Source organism: Crocodylus siamensis, chromosome 4, assembly GCF_052110815.1.
Source record: "Crocodylus siamensis isolate JL-2025a chromosome 4, ASM5211081v1, whole genome shotgun sequence".
Taxonomy (NCBI): Eukaryota; Metazoa; Chordata; order Crocodylia; family Crocodylidae; genus Crocodylus; species Crocodylus siamensis.
Window position 1 is genome coordinate 191,141,682 of NC_143398.1, and position 12,469 is coordinate 191,154,150.

Consider the following 12,469-nt stretch of genomic DNA (forward strand, 5'->3'; position numbering starts at 1 on the left):
GGTCTTCACGAAAAGAGGGGCTCTGATTTTTCCAGTTAAATAAATCTGAAGTGCTAAATGGGGTGTAGACAAAAGTTGCAGTGCCTCCTTCCCCAATAACCTCTCGCATCGGACAGTTCAACACCGGCTGTGACTCTACAGGCGTGCGCAAATAATAACCCTTATTTCCTGATTCAGATGAGGCACTTGGCTGAGGCTCATGCTCTACCTCATTAGGTATGCATTGGTACGTCGGTGGTGGTCTCTCTAAGGGAGGGGGCGGTGGTGCAGAAGGACTGGATGCCGAGGAGGCGTCTGACTCATCTTCGCTACCCGACAGGGCAACCGGAGCACGGGTCCGGTACTCAGCCAATTCAGAATTCCCCCCCTCATTAGACTCAGGAAGTACAGGCGGCCCCCCCGAGCCTTTTTCTTAACAAGCATCACATGAGACTTCGCTAAGTAACTCTTAATCCAAGGTGGCTGATTTTGAACCACCCACAACCAACAATCAATATAAGGAAACTGATTCCAATACCCATTTTGCATAACAATTTCATGGATAGCTATCACTTCTTTTAGCACAAAGGATCCTTTCGGGGTTCAGTGGACCCCAAATGTTGGCCACTCGAGTTGACAAAACTTAGTTAAATCACCTTTTTTCATTTTTATTCCATAATCGGCCGGCCTTGCAAATTTATTAAAATGACGTAATAAGACTTTTAGAGGGGTATCAATATTGTTTTCTACACGAGAGCTACTCGTACCCATTTGCCCACAAAAATGCGCCCAATGCACACCAAATACCAAAAAGATCTCAACAACAGATGATTTACAATGAGAGCTAAGCCTAGAATTTCTCAGCAAACTTACACATCCTTTGTTTTAGATCCGTACACCAGATTGGGCAAAGGGAATTCGTATACTCACTCAGATACCCCAGAGATCTCGATCCAAATTCCAAAGTGTGTCTGCCTCTCCAGAAACTCAGAATTTACATAGGATACTTCCTTTAACTTCCCGGATATTTGGACTTAAACCTCAAATACCAGGGTGAGTCCAAAGTCGGCTCGGTGTGCACAAATCCCTGGTACCGGAGGTGCTCCGTCACTGAATTCCGGGGTAGTCCTCGAGAAGCCCCACGTTGGGCGCCAATTTTGATATAAAAATCGTGGTTCGTTTCTCGGGAGGAGGAAAAAAACCTTCACAGACACACTCTATTAGCAACACAAAAGATATATATTTGCAAATAGGGTCAGAGGGAGAAGACAAAAGATCAAATCCCTCTGCCCCCGAGCACAATTATTAGCAGGCTTTTATCCCCCCTCTCCTGACCACGTGTGTAGAAGGAGGAATTTTTACAACTCATTTCCAGTTCATACAAACATATATGTAAACATGTCGCTTCATACGTCCCATGTGCATTATAATTAACTACTTAAGTATGCGGGGCGGGTAGGCTTAATATGCATTAGGCTATCACGCGTGCGTGGATGGAACCCAAGGTTACTCAAGGTTCAACCTGAAGGCAAAAATGGCATTTGCTCTTATCTTAGCCTTAGGAATGTGGGGTCATGAAAGAAAGTGTGATTTAGTGTAACAAAGAGATAGTAAATTGCAGGACAGAGAGGGAGTGATACCTTAGTACAATGGGCTTTTGGTGGTTTTTCCCATCAATTTCCAACCCACCCCTTACCTCTCCCATTAAGGAGACAAGGAGGGGTAGCAGCTGTGTTTTTTTTTTTTTTCCCTAAATCTGCTATTGATAATGCATTTTTAATAATATTTCTAACACCAGCTTAAAGTTGCAATTAATGGAAGAAGTCCTGCTCTTGGGCTAATGTCTTTTCATCTTCATTTGAACACTGGACCATACTGAAATGTGGTCATGAGGCATTATCTGTGTTATGATTCCTAACTGCCAGGTTGATTGAAGAATGTATCCTGCTGTGCACCAAAACTTGTGCTGCAGAATCTGCTCTTCAGTGTAAAAACAACTATTAAGTTTCTGGTCCTCCTGGGTATGGAGGTAAACTGAAGTGTTAAACTAATGTGAAATTATGTAGGACATCTGCTTGCATCTGCAGATCCCTCCTGTGTGTGAGTAACCTGTAACCTGGCTGATAGTGACTTTTAAAGTAATTAGTGGGAAATACCTTCTCTAGTTTGTGCATTTGATAGTACATTGTGTCAGCTAATTTATTTATTCCTTTGTGTGGTTGGTGACAGATCCTTGAACTCTTGGCTTGATGTAATGATTACTGGGAAAGAGCCTAGGGCCTGTGTTTATATAGGAGTTTAAAATAGATAATCATAACATTCCCTCTGTCATAGAAAACTAGTGTTGGAAGGGACCTCAGGAGGTCACCTAGTCCAGCCCTCTACTCAAAGCAGGACCATCCCCAACTAGATCATCCCAGCCAAGGCTTTGTCTAGCTGGGTCTTAAAAACTTATAAGGTTGGAGATTTCACAACCTCTAGGTAGCCTGTTCCAGTGCTTTACTACCCTCCTGGTGAGTGAGTTTTTCCTACTATCTAACCTAAACTTCCCTTGCTGCAACTTGAGATGATTGCTCCTTGTTCTGTCATCTGCCACTGCTAAGACCAGTCTAGCTCCATCCTCTTTGTAACCACCTTTCGGGTAGTTGGAGGCTTCTGTTAGATCCCCCTATAGTTTTCTCTTCTCCAAACTAAATAGGTCATGTGTCCCAGCCCCCTAACCACTTTTCTTGTCCTCTGCTAGACTCTCCAATTTGCTTACATCCTTTCTACAGTGGGAGGCCCAAAACTGAAAACAGTACTCCAGATGTTGCCTCACCTGTGCTGAACAGAGAGGAATAATCACTTCCCTCAATCTACTGGCAGTGCTCCTACCAAGGCAGCCCAGTATGCCATTAGCTTTCTTTGCAGCAAGGGTACACTGTTATATTCAGCTGATTGTCCACTGTATCCCACAGGTCCTTTTCTGCAGGGCTGCTGCTTGTCAGTTGCTCCCTAGACTGTAGCGGTCCATGGGACTGTTCCATGGACCAATCCCAGCTAGAAGACTTCTCCTTACTGAACTTAATGAGATTTCTTTGGTCCAGTCCTCCGATTTGTCAAAGTCTCTCTGAATCCTAGCCCTACACACCACTGTATCATCTACTACCCTCAGGTTGGTGTCATCCACAGTGTGGCAGGGCACTGTGTGCCTGCCACTTTAAGGCCCTGGAGCTGGCAGCCTCCAGGTGTCTAATGAGGGCAGCCATTTTAGGGTATCATCTGAGAGTCTTTTTGTGAGAATGCTGCTCTGTGATGTGCAGATTAGATTGCCACCTTCCTTGGAGGTGTCTGATGTGAGAGGCAGCCAGGGAGGTGAAAAAAATCCACCTTTCTTGTTAGCAATGAAGTTTACTTTTCCAAATGGCTAAAATACAGCATCTTCCATGGAATAAACTCCCAGCCTCTTCCTCCCCTGTACAAAATGGAGTTTATATTCTACCTATGGGGATTTTTATAATCTTTGAATTCTCCTCAGCCTGATGAAGGGTGTATGTGCCTGAAAGCTTACAAAGGAAAGGAGGTTTTTTGCTACTATTTAGTTGGTGTAATAGAAGATACTGCCCTTGACCCTAGAGCTTTGTGCATTTCTAAGTATACAACTTGGAAAACACCATCTCTGTCAGCATTAGCTGACAGGTTTACCAGTAACAACAGGAGTCTAGAAAGTGTGTGATAGCTCTTCTTTTTGCCTTGGTGATCTCTCCAAGGTAGAGTGCTGGAGCAGTGAGGTAGAGATGATGTTATGCTGCTTCTCTCCTTGCTATTGAAAAATGGAAACTTTCAAGTTTGCAGAGAGGTTGGATGAGAACTTTTTGGGTGAAACTTTTACTGCCAAAAACCACAATGGAGGGAGAGTGTTTTACTTGTCACACATTATTTATGTACAAGAGTAGGGTGCTGAAAGCCTAGATTTAAAATGTTGCAATTTAGTGTGAAAACCTGATCCCACTGAAGTTAGAAAACTTGTTGGCATTGATACCAAGAGGGTCAGGATGTATCTTCCCCCGTTGTCCGACTCCAGTAGCCTTTGTTGTCTGTTAGTTCTTTGCAAACTCCAGAATGTTAATAATTATTGCTTTTCTTGTACCAACCCCCCAAAAACTCCACGTCTAGAAAATGGCATAGTGGAAAAACCACTCCTGTTTTGTGTAAGACAGTAGTCAGTTCAGCCTATATTCACAGCACTCTGTTTAGAGTTGCCTGGTCACCAGTGAAGGAAGGTTAGAAGAGTAAGTGAAGTCAAAAGGGGTGGGAGAGAGACTCTTGCAAGCCAGGCTTATTTTTTTGGGAAAATACCTGTATTAAATATAGCAGTATCTACATTTGCATCAGAATTGTGTAATGAATATCATTAGTCAAAATCACAGGTGGAGACCACAGACATAAGACCAGAAAAGCACAGTCGGATAGTTAGTCATTTGTGTTTATTACATCATTTGGCTTTTAACCATGACTTGTCCAGATTGAGTCATAATTGTTGACTTAGTGGTTTATAACATGCAAACCAAAAACCAACTAGATGTTTCTATTAGGAGGAAGGGGGAGTGTGTGTGTGTATGCATGTATATACGGGGCTTTATTACTTCTAATAAAGTAAATCAGTGTTCCGAAGGAATGCTGCCCTTAAAGAGTGTCAATGGAGCTCACTCCACCCTATTAGATCTGCTATTTTGTGTATGCTGCTTGTTAAAAGAAAATGTTTTCTTAAACGTTATGGGTCAGTGGTACTCATCTCTGGCCCACAGAGCTGTGTCACCCAGCCTGTGGAGTTCCCCACAGGCCCAGAAACTGTTGTACCTCTGGAAGCTGTAGCAATTAATGCTGCTGCTCCTTCACTGCCAAATTTTTTGGACCCATGAGGGTGGTCTGGATGACATGTCCCCCTGCACCAGATAGCATAGGATCACCATACTGCATGGGGTTGCTCCAAGGCCAGTTGTCATGCCAGTGCACTGGATTGCACTTGAACCCAGTCCCATGCGCTTACCTCCACATTAGGATCTGGCCTTCAGATTAACCCTGCTCATGTTTGTGTACCTTTAGTCGCCCAGCTTCCTTCCTCCTGTGAAACCTTTCATTGTTTCTGGTGAGTGTTAGATTAGGCCCCAAATATCTAATTGTTCAAGGCTAAAAAGAAACCAAAGCTCTATGGGTGGGTGAACAGGCTTCTGAAACAGGTATGAAATGGTTTGCTTCCTCTCTGCCAGTTTTATTGAGTGCCCAGGGGCCAATCTATTCCCAGCCTGCACTTTTCCCATCCATGCCTTAGGAGTAGAATCATATCCCCTTCTGACTGTTTTGTTTTCTTTTCTTTTCTGTTTCCTTCCTCCTCCTCCTCATTCTCTTTATATCTGCCTCAGCCACTTGTGCCCACAACTTCTCCACATACCCATCACAGGCAGCCTGCCTCCTACAGTTATGCAGCTGACTCTCATCTGTTTCTCCCTACATACAGCTGTGCACCCAAAGGGGGTTTGTGCCTCCTTTTGGGTATTGGGGATGGAAATATTAGTAAATTTATCTACTTTAGGCCTTAATAAAAATTTGGTTTATGTATATATGCATGGTCTGTCCTTCTCATGCCTGCTTACAGTATCCTGTTACCCTCCTCTTTCTCTCCTCCACCCATTCCCCTGTCCATTACTATTATAGGTACACACTTACCATCCTTTTGGATCTCTTGGTCCTGATATCCTTTCTCTGCAGTTGCTCTCAGTTGTTTCTCCTTTTCAACTGCTGGCAGTAGAGTGCGACAATGGAGTTGAGGCTCTGCTTCAGTGGCCTTCCACGGAGTGGAAGAAGGTGCATCATTCATCGTCATTAGCAGGAGAACTGCTTTCCCCCTTGCAGCCTGTGATGGGTCCATTTTGGGAAAGAGGAGCATTGATAGGCAGTCAAGGTAGATCTTGGCAAGGAGGAGAGTAGTGCACAGGTTCTGTGCCAGTAAGCACGGTGCAAGAACCTATTTAGAAGAAGAGAACGAGCAGCAGAGCCTGTGCCTATTCTATCCTTTTAAGAAATGAGTTTTCATCCTTGCAGAAATGAAAATGCTCACCTGTTTGGTTACTTTAAAAATAGAGGAGCATAGTTACCTGTTTCCCAAATACTTTGGTGAAGAGGTTCAGAACAGGAGTTATGAGTGTCCATGTAAGAACTCAGACAGATGGGTATGTCTGTACTGCAAGCTGCAGAACATTGTAGAAAGATGATTGAGCTTGAGTACTGGGAGCAAGGCTAGCCTTGGCTTCACGGGTTCTGTGCAGGCTGCTGTAAGAAATTTACCTTGCATGGGAGTTTAGGAAAGAAGGAAAAGAGGAGATGGCTCGCTTAAGGGAGTTCCAAACTGTCCAGGGGAAAGGGAAAGAATATATAGGTATTGGAAACTCATTAGGGAGGATGTCAAAGAAGGAATACAAGATTATATGGAATAAAGGTTGAAGATATTCTGTTTTAAATAGAAGAGAATGGGTTAAACACACTTGTATAAAATTACATTGGAAAGATTAAATAGTCTAAGAACACTTAGTGTGTTGCTATCCTTTCTGAGCGAGTTTGCTTGATTAACCCTCAGATATTCCAAAATCTTTTGCAGAACATGTGCAGACCATGTTCAACACAGTTTAACTTATTTCTAACAGATTTCCAGTGGTCTTGAATAATATATCTATTTGAGAAGAAAAGAATGGTTGTCAAATGATTTGAACAGAAATTTTGTATCTAATGTTCATGGTATTTGCTAAAGGCACTCATTAAGACTCTATTCCCTATTGCTATAAATAAAAGATCATTTCATTTTGTCATTGTGCTAATGCTTGTCATAATTTGCTTTTAGGGCAAGAGTAGTGATGATAAAACTGTAGGGAAAATGCAACAATGTATTCAGACTTTGGGAGAGCACAAATCTCCAGGCACTTAATAGTTCTCAGTCCATTATCTACCCTTGGCTTTTCCAAAACAACTTTCTAGTCATTATCAATTGGCAGCACCCAGATCTTGCTCATCTACTTTTTAAAAATGAAATAAAAAACCTTTTTCTCCTTCACTGTAAAAATGGGTAGATGGCAAAAAGCCTGTTGGATCCCGTAGTGTGGATGAGAGGAAGGAACAGTTATGATAGTTCCTTTCATGCTATACATACCACATTATATTTCATAATGATGACCGGTTAGTGATGCCTTAAAGTTGCAGCTCTCATTTAGTTGAATAAATTGGAGCTAAAACTTGGGAGTTCTGGGTTCTTTTTTCTTCAGTTTGGCCACTGATTCACTGTGTGACTTTGGGCCAGTGGCTTCACTTTTCAACTTTATTGTTTGAATAAAGTTCAGTGTTCATCTTACCTCTTCCCCTGTGATCTCTTCAACTTTTTTGGAGCATGGACTACCCATTGAGCGGTTCCCTGTATCCTGAGGTCACTATCATAAACAAACTGGTCATCACCAGCTGAGGATCTTGATGGGATCTCATGAACAAATTCCTGAGAAAAGAAATCTCACCCCCATCAGAGCCATCCCTAGGGTATTGGGGTGGCTGCCCTGGGCCCTGAGCTTTGTGGGGGCCTGGTGGAGTGGCCACAGCCACTCCTACAGGGCCCACCTGGAGCCGACCTGGGACGTTTCAGTCCCACACCACGAAGGAAGCACGGAGACACCCCCCCCCGCCCTTTGTGGGGGTACTATGGCCCCGTGCAGTGTTAAGGTACCATTACCCCACTGGGGTCGGCTCTGCCTCCCATCAAAAGATAATCAGATTTAAAAATAAATTTAAAATGAGGTCAAATAGAAGACCACCACTCTGTTGTGTATGTATCATTACACAAGCCTAGTTCAGTCATGACAACAGCATATACACAATACAACATTTCTAAGTCCTAGCATCTGTTTTGTACACGCAGTCTCCAAAAAGCTTCCAAGTGTCCTTAAAATTGTTCCACTGCTCCTTAGTCTTTATTTTTTTCCCCCTGCCTGCTGCCTCCTAGTGCAGCAGCTATTCTTTTTTTTTCTCCTTAAAGTGGGAAGAGAATCCCTTCCCCTGGAGTCAGTGAACTGCTCCAGCTAGGTGACCCCAGTGCGCTACAGCCTTGTGCAGCCAGGCAGTCTAACCACGAGAAGTACTTGAGATTAAGAATGGCAGTTCTGTTAGGTGGCTCCATATTTACAAAGATCAGATTTTTATGAAGTTTTTTGACATTACAAACCAAAATGAAAGAGAGCATCCTGTCACTGTAAATAAGAGAACAAATTCCAAGAGCCTAACACTTCCAACAAGTCTGTGATTGCAAGACAGCATGCCAGAGATGAAAACTGTAGTCAAGAAAATAGAACTGAACTCTGAAATTTATTTTGAGAAAGAGGAGAGCAGAAGCATGAACATCATTAATCTGAAAAAAAATGTTTTCTTTTTCAACTTAAAACTGACATTTTTTTCTACAAGAATGACTAAAAGCTTCCTCATCCCCACTATGCTCCAATTTGTAGGCAATTCGCTACCACTTCAGCCAGAAGTGGCAGATGGTAAGATTTACCTATTCACATTATTTCCAACAAGGACATCAAACTCTTAACCTGAAAGCTGAAATGGCAGATTTCCAGTCATCAACAATTTTTCTGGCTTGCAATCACATGGATTTCTATCCCTCTCACTCCAGACAGCAGTTGACCCATTTTTGCTTGTTTACTTATGTCTACTAACAACTTGCAGCTGCTGTGCAAACAGTAGATCCTGTAATCATAACTAGTGCTTCAAGTTTTACCATGCTGTTTTGCATGCGTCTGGCAGCTGGTTTGATGGAGAAACTCCTTTGGAAAGAATAAATACTGGCTTAAACTGTATGCTTTGAGTTCCAGCAAATACCTCCTGCTGCTAGCTACCTTGTTGTGCTGTATCTGCTCTACCTTCCACAGTTCCCTCTGCCCATTTGTTGGGTGACACATTGTCTGGTCTTAAAGTCTCAGATGGGCCCAGGCCAAATGCTGTATGCAAACCCAGTGTACCCAGTGCATTGTGGATAGAGAGCACTGGAGCAGGAATGATCAGAGAACAGCAGTTTACTAATCTAGTACACGCAGCAGCTGCCTGAGGAAAAATCAGAAAAGCTGGAGGTGGAGGGGGCACTGCTATAAATCAAGTGAAAGGAAAAAAGAACAGGAAAAGAAAAAACAGCATCCAGGATGGGTGCAATGCAGAAAATGACTCACCAGCCTATCTATAAATAAACTGATTGTGCAAGGAGGAGGAGGGGATCAGTTTGGGGGAAACAAACAAAGAACAGTTTTCCCCCCTCCTAATGCAACTCATTCCTTTTCTATCTCAGAGGCAGATATTAGTTGCTAAGAAGGTTTCTCATATGCAGCATACCATACAACTGCAGCATGTAGGGGGGTTCCAAGGGGAGGGTTTGGGGGATTTCTTCTTCTAAGAGCTTCAGAAGCAAAGGAGAGATCTTTCCATCTTTCTAATCCTGATGCTCCTAATTATGTTTCATAGAGGAGTACCAGAAATGAAAAGGGCCTATCAGATTAAGAGCAACTGAAAAGAAATTATTTCTTTAACCAAACTATTCCCTTTTTTAATTCATGTTAGGTTCAACTGAGTTCAAGGAAGACAGTCTTCACTTCCCTGTATGAATGAATAATATGTGGTCTTTTGTAAGCTGTTCATATTTTTAAGCTATTCATCCCCCCAAATAAGTAAAGCAATAAACCCAAGATAGCTGTAACAGGAAAACAATATATGGTAAGTTAATAAGCCTGAACTATAGGCCCAAAGTTGCGTATGTCCTTAGAACAGACAGGAGGCACCAATTCATCTTAACAAGCATATTCATCTGAAAGAATAATTAGGAGCATCAGGATTAGAAAGATGGAAAGATCTCTCCTTTACTTCTGAAGCTCTTAGAAGAAGAAATCCCCCAAACCCTCCCCTTGGAACCCCCCTACATGCTGCAGTTGTACGGTATGCTGCATATGAGAAACCTTCTTAGCAACTAATATCTGCCTCTGAAAGAAACTAGTAGGGTTTTTATGGAAAAAGAACAAGAGAGCAAAGTAAAATGCTGTGGTTATTCTTCTGAAATAATTGGGACCTTACGAGACCTCTCTTAACACCAGTGGTAGAAGGCAGCTCACATAACCACTGCCTACTTGGGTCACAGCCCATACTATTAATTCCATCTTATTAACATCAATAATACTTTAGCTTAATACTTTCAAACAAAAAATACTCCATTAGATTTTTCAGTTGTGCTCATTTATAATACATGCATATGCACACGCACTCTACATTACATATGTAATACATGTACTGTATACTACACATACCTATAGATATACACCCCTCTGCACCTGAAGCACAAAAATGGTTTATTCCTAAATACCAATGAACAAATCAAAGTTTATTTATTTTCGTTCTCTGCATTATGCCTGCAAAATCATGGCCCCAGTAAAACTGATGGCAAACCCCACCAACTTCAGCAGATGCCAGGATTTTTCCCAGTGCACCTGCACTTGAAAAATGGTGAATTCAAGCCCTGTTGAAGTCAAGAAGAGTTTTCCCATTGATTGAAATAGGCCATTAGTCATTTTACAGACTTGTAGGTTGAAAGTCAAAGCTCCAGATTAGCCTTCCTTACTCTTCAAAAAGAAGAACTCTAACCGTCAAGGATTGGTCTGTAAAAACCCCATTTGGAATTGGTTTAGTCAGGGATGATCCTGCCTTGAGCAGGGGGCTGGACTAGATGACCTCATGAGGTCCCATCCCATCCTACTTTCCTATGATCCTATGATATACTCTTGAAAAACAAAGTAGACTATTCATGCTTATGTTAACTGATACTTTATTCTGGCTGCTATTGTGGTGGAAAATATATATATTCAATGTTATACCATTGCCATACCGAACAGCCACATATCAATCACTTTTTATTAAAAATTTGCAAGATGGTTTTAAAAGAGGACCAATTTATGGCTACAGTATTCTGTAACTGCAGGATAAGTTTTTTTCTAATGGATAATTTGTCAAAAAGGTTTCCAACAAACTGCTTGTCATCAGATTTAACTGCATATATGAATATTTATTTTTGGATGACATTATAGACATCCTAGCCCTGAGAGAAGACTGGTAAAGCCAGGATTCCAATTATGTTTTTCTCGTTACAGCTGTAGATTTAAATTTAGATGTCTAAAGTCACTGTGTTATTTTCTGACACTTCATTAAGTCTTTCCTTTTAAAACACATTGTAATTAAGAATTGCGTCTTGCTATGGATTCTGTAAACACTGAGAAAGCTCTATAAATAAGGAACAAATATCTAACATACTGCAACCTATAGGCATTGTAATCTTTTATATAATGCCACACTTCACAGTTGTAGTTGGAAAACTGAATAGTGTTTGTCTATATCAAGGAGCAAAATGAAATGCTGTCTCATGAGTCCTGCTCCTTTATGCTTAAAAAAGAGCTGTCCAACTGGCGGCCCATGGACCACGTGGAGCCTGTGAAAGGTTAAATTGAGCCACTGGGCTCTCACTCCATTGCTCTGTCTGCAACAGCAGCCCTGAGTTGCCAGACTCCCCCTCCTGCCTCCAGCTGCCACTTTGTCCTCTTGCCCTGCAGAGCAGTGGTGGTGGGTGCGGTGCAGCAGTGGGAGGCAGGGGGTGTACCATGAGGCAGTGCGGGGTGCCCAGTGAAGTGGTGAGGGGATGCCCACGTGGACCAATGTGGGGGTGGAGTAAGGTGTGGTGTTGGGGGATAGGGAGAGGGAAGGGAGCATCTATGCAGCCCGTTGCTTCCCTGGTGTGGCCTGTAGCCCCCAGAGGCTTAGAAGGTGGACAGCCCTGGGTTAAAACAACAACATTTTACACTTACTGTTGCCTTTTATCTATAGATCTAATGGTATATTTACAGCACTTCCTCAGAGCTTCTAAGTGCCAAGGACCCCCCCCCATCCCCCTGTTCTATATGCACCAAACCTCAGAAGTGAAGGAGCTGCCCCAAAGGTGGCTGGAACAACCCAGATCTGGTCCAGTGTAATTTGGGTAGCCTTGGCATTGTGTCAGCAGCAGGCAGAGGTGCCTCAACCCAGTTCCCCATGGCATGAAAGATGTACCCCCTGAGGCAGCCAAGGAATGGGGGTTGGGAGAAGCAGCGGTAGCACAGGTGCAGCTCCTGGCACAGTGTCAGGGAAATCCCACACGCCTCCTCTGACTTGCTGGCGAAACCACCTGGCCCACATCAGGCCAGAACCAGGAGGGTGGAGAGAAGCAGCAGTGGTGCAGGGACAGCTAAAAGCTGCCTGGCTCTGGCACAGCTCCTCGCTGTCCAGCCCCAGCATGGGAACGGGTGCAGGCACCGGCAAAGCCCTCCAGCTCCAGGGACAGGATCCAGTGGCTCCACAGGCCATATCAAGCCCGGGGTGCCGGATGTTGCCAACGCCTGTTCTAGAATATTGCTGA

At 43.1% G+C, this 12,469-nt stretch overlaps 1 protein-coding gene across 1 annotated transcript in view; it reads left to right on the plus strand.

Annotated features, from left to right (window-relative positions):
* The window catches only part of HIBCH (3-hydroxyisobutyryl-CoA hydrolase), a 97,864-nt gene that overhangs the window by 71,062 nt on the left and 14,333 nt on the right, over nucleotides 1–12,469 (plus strand). The window lies entirely within an intron of this gene.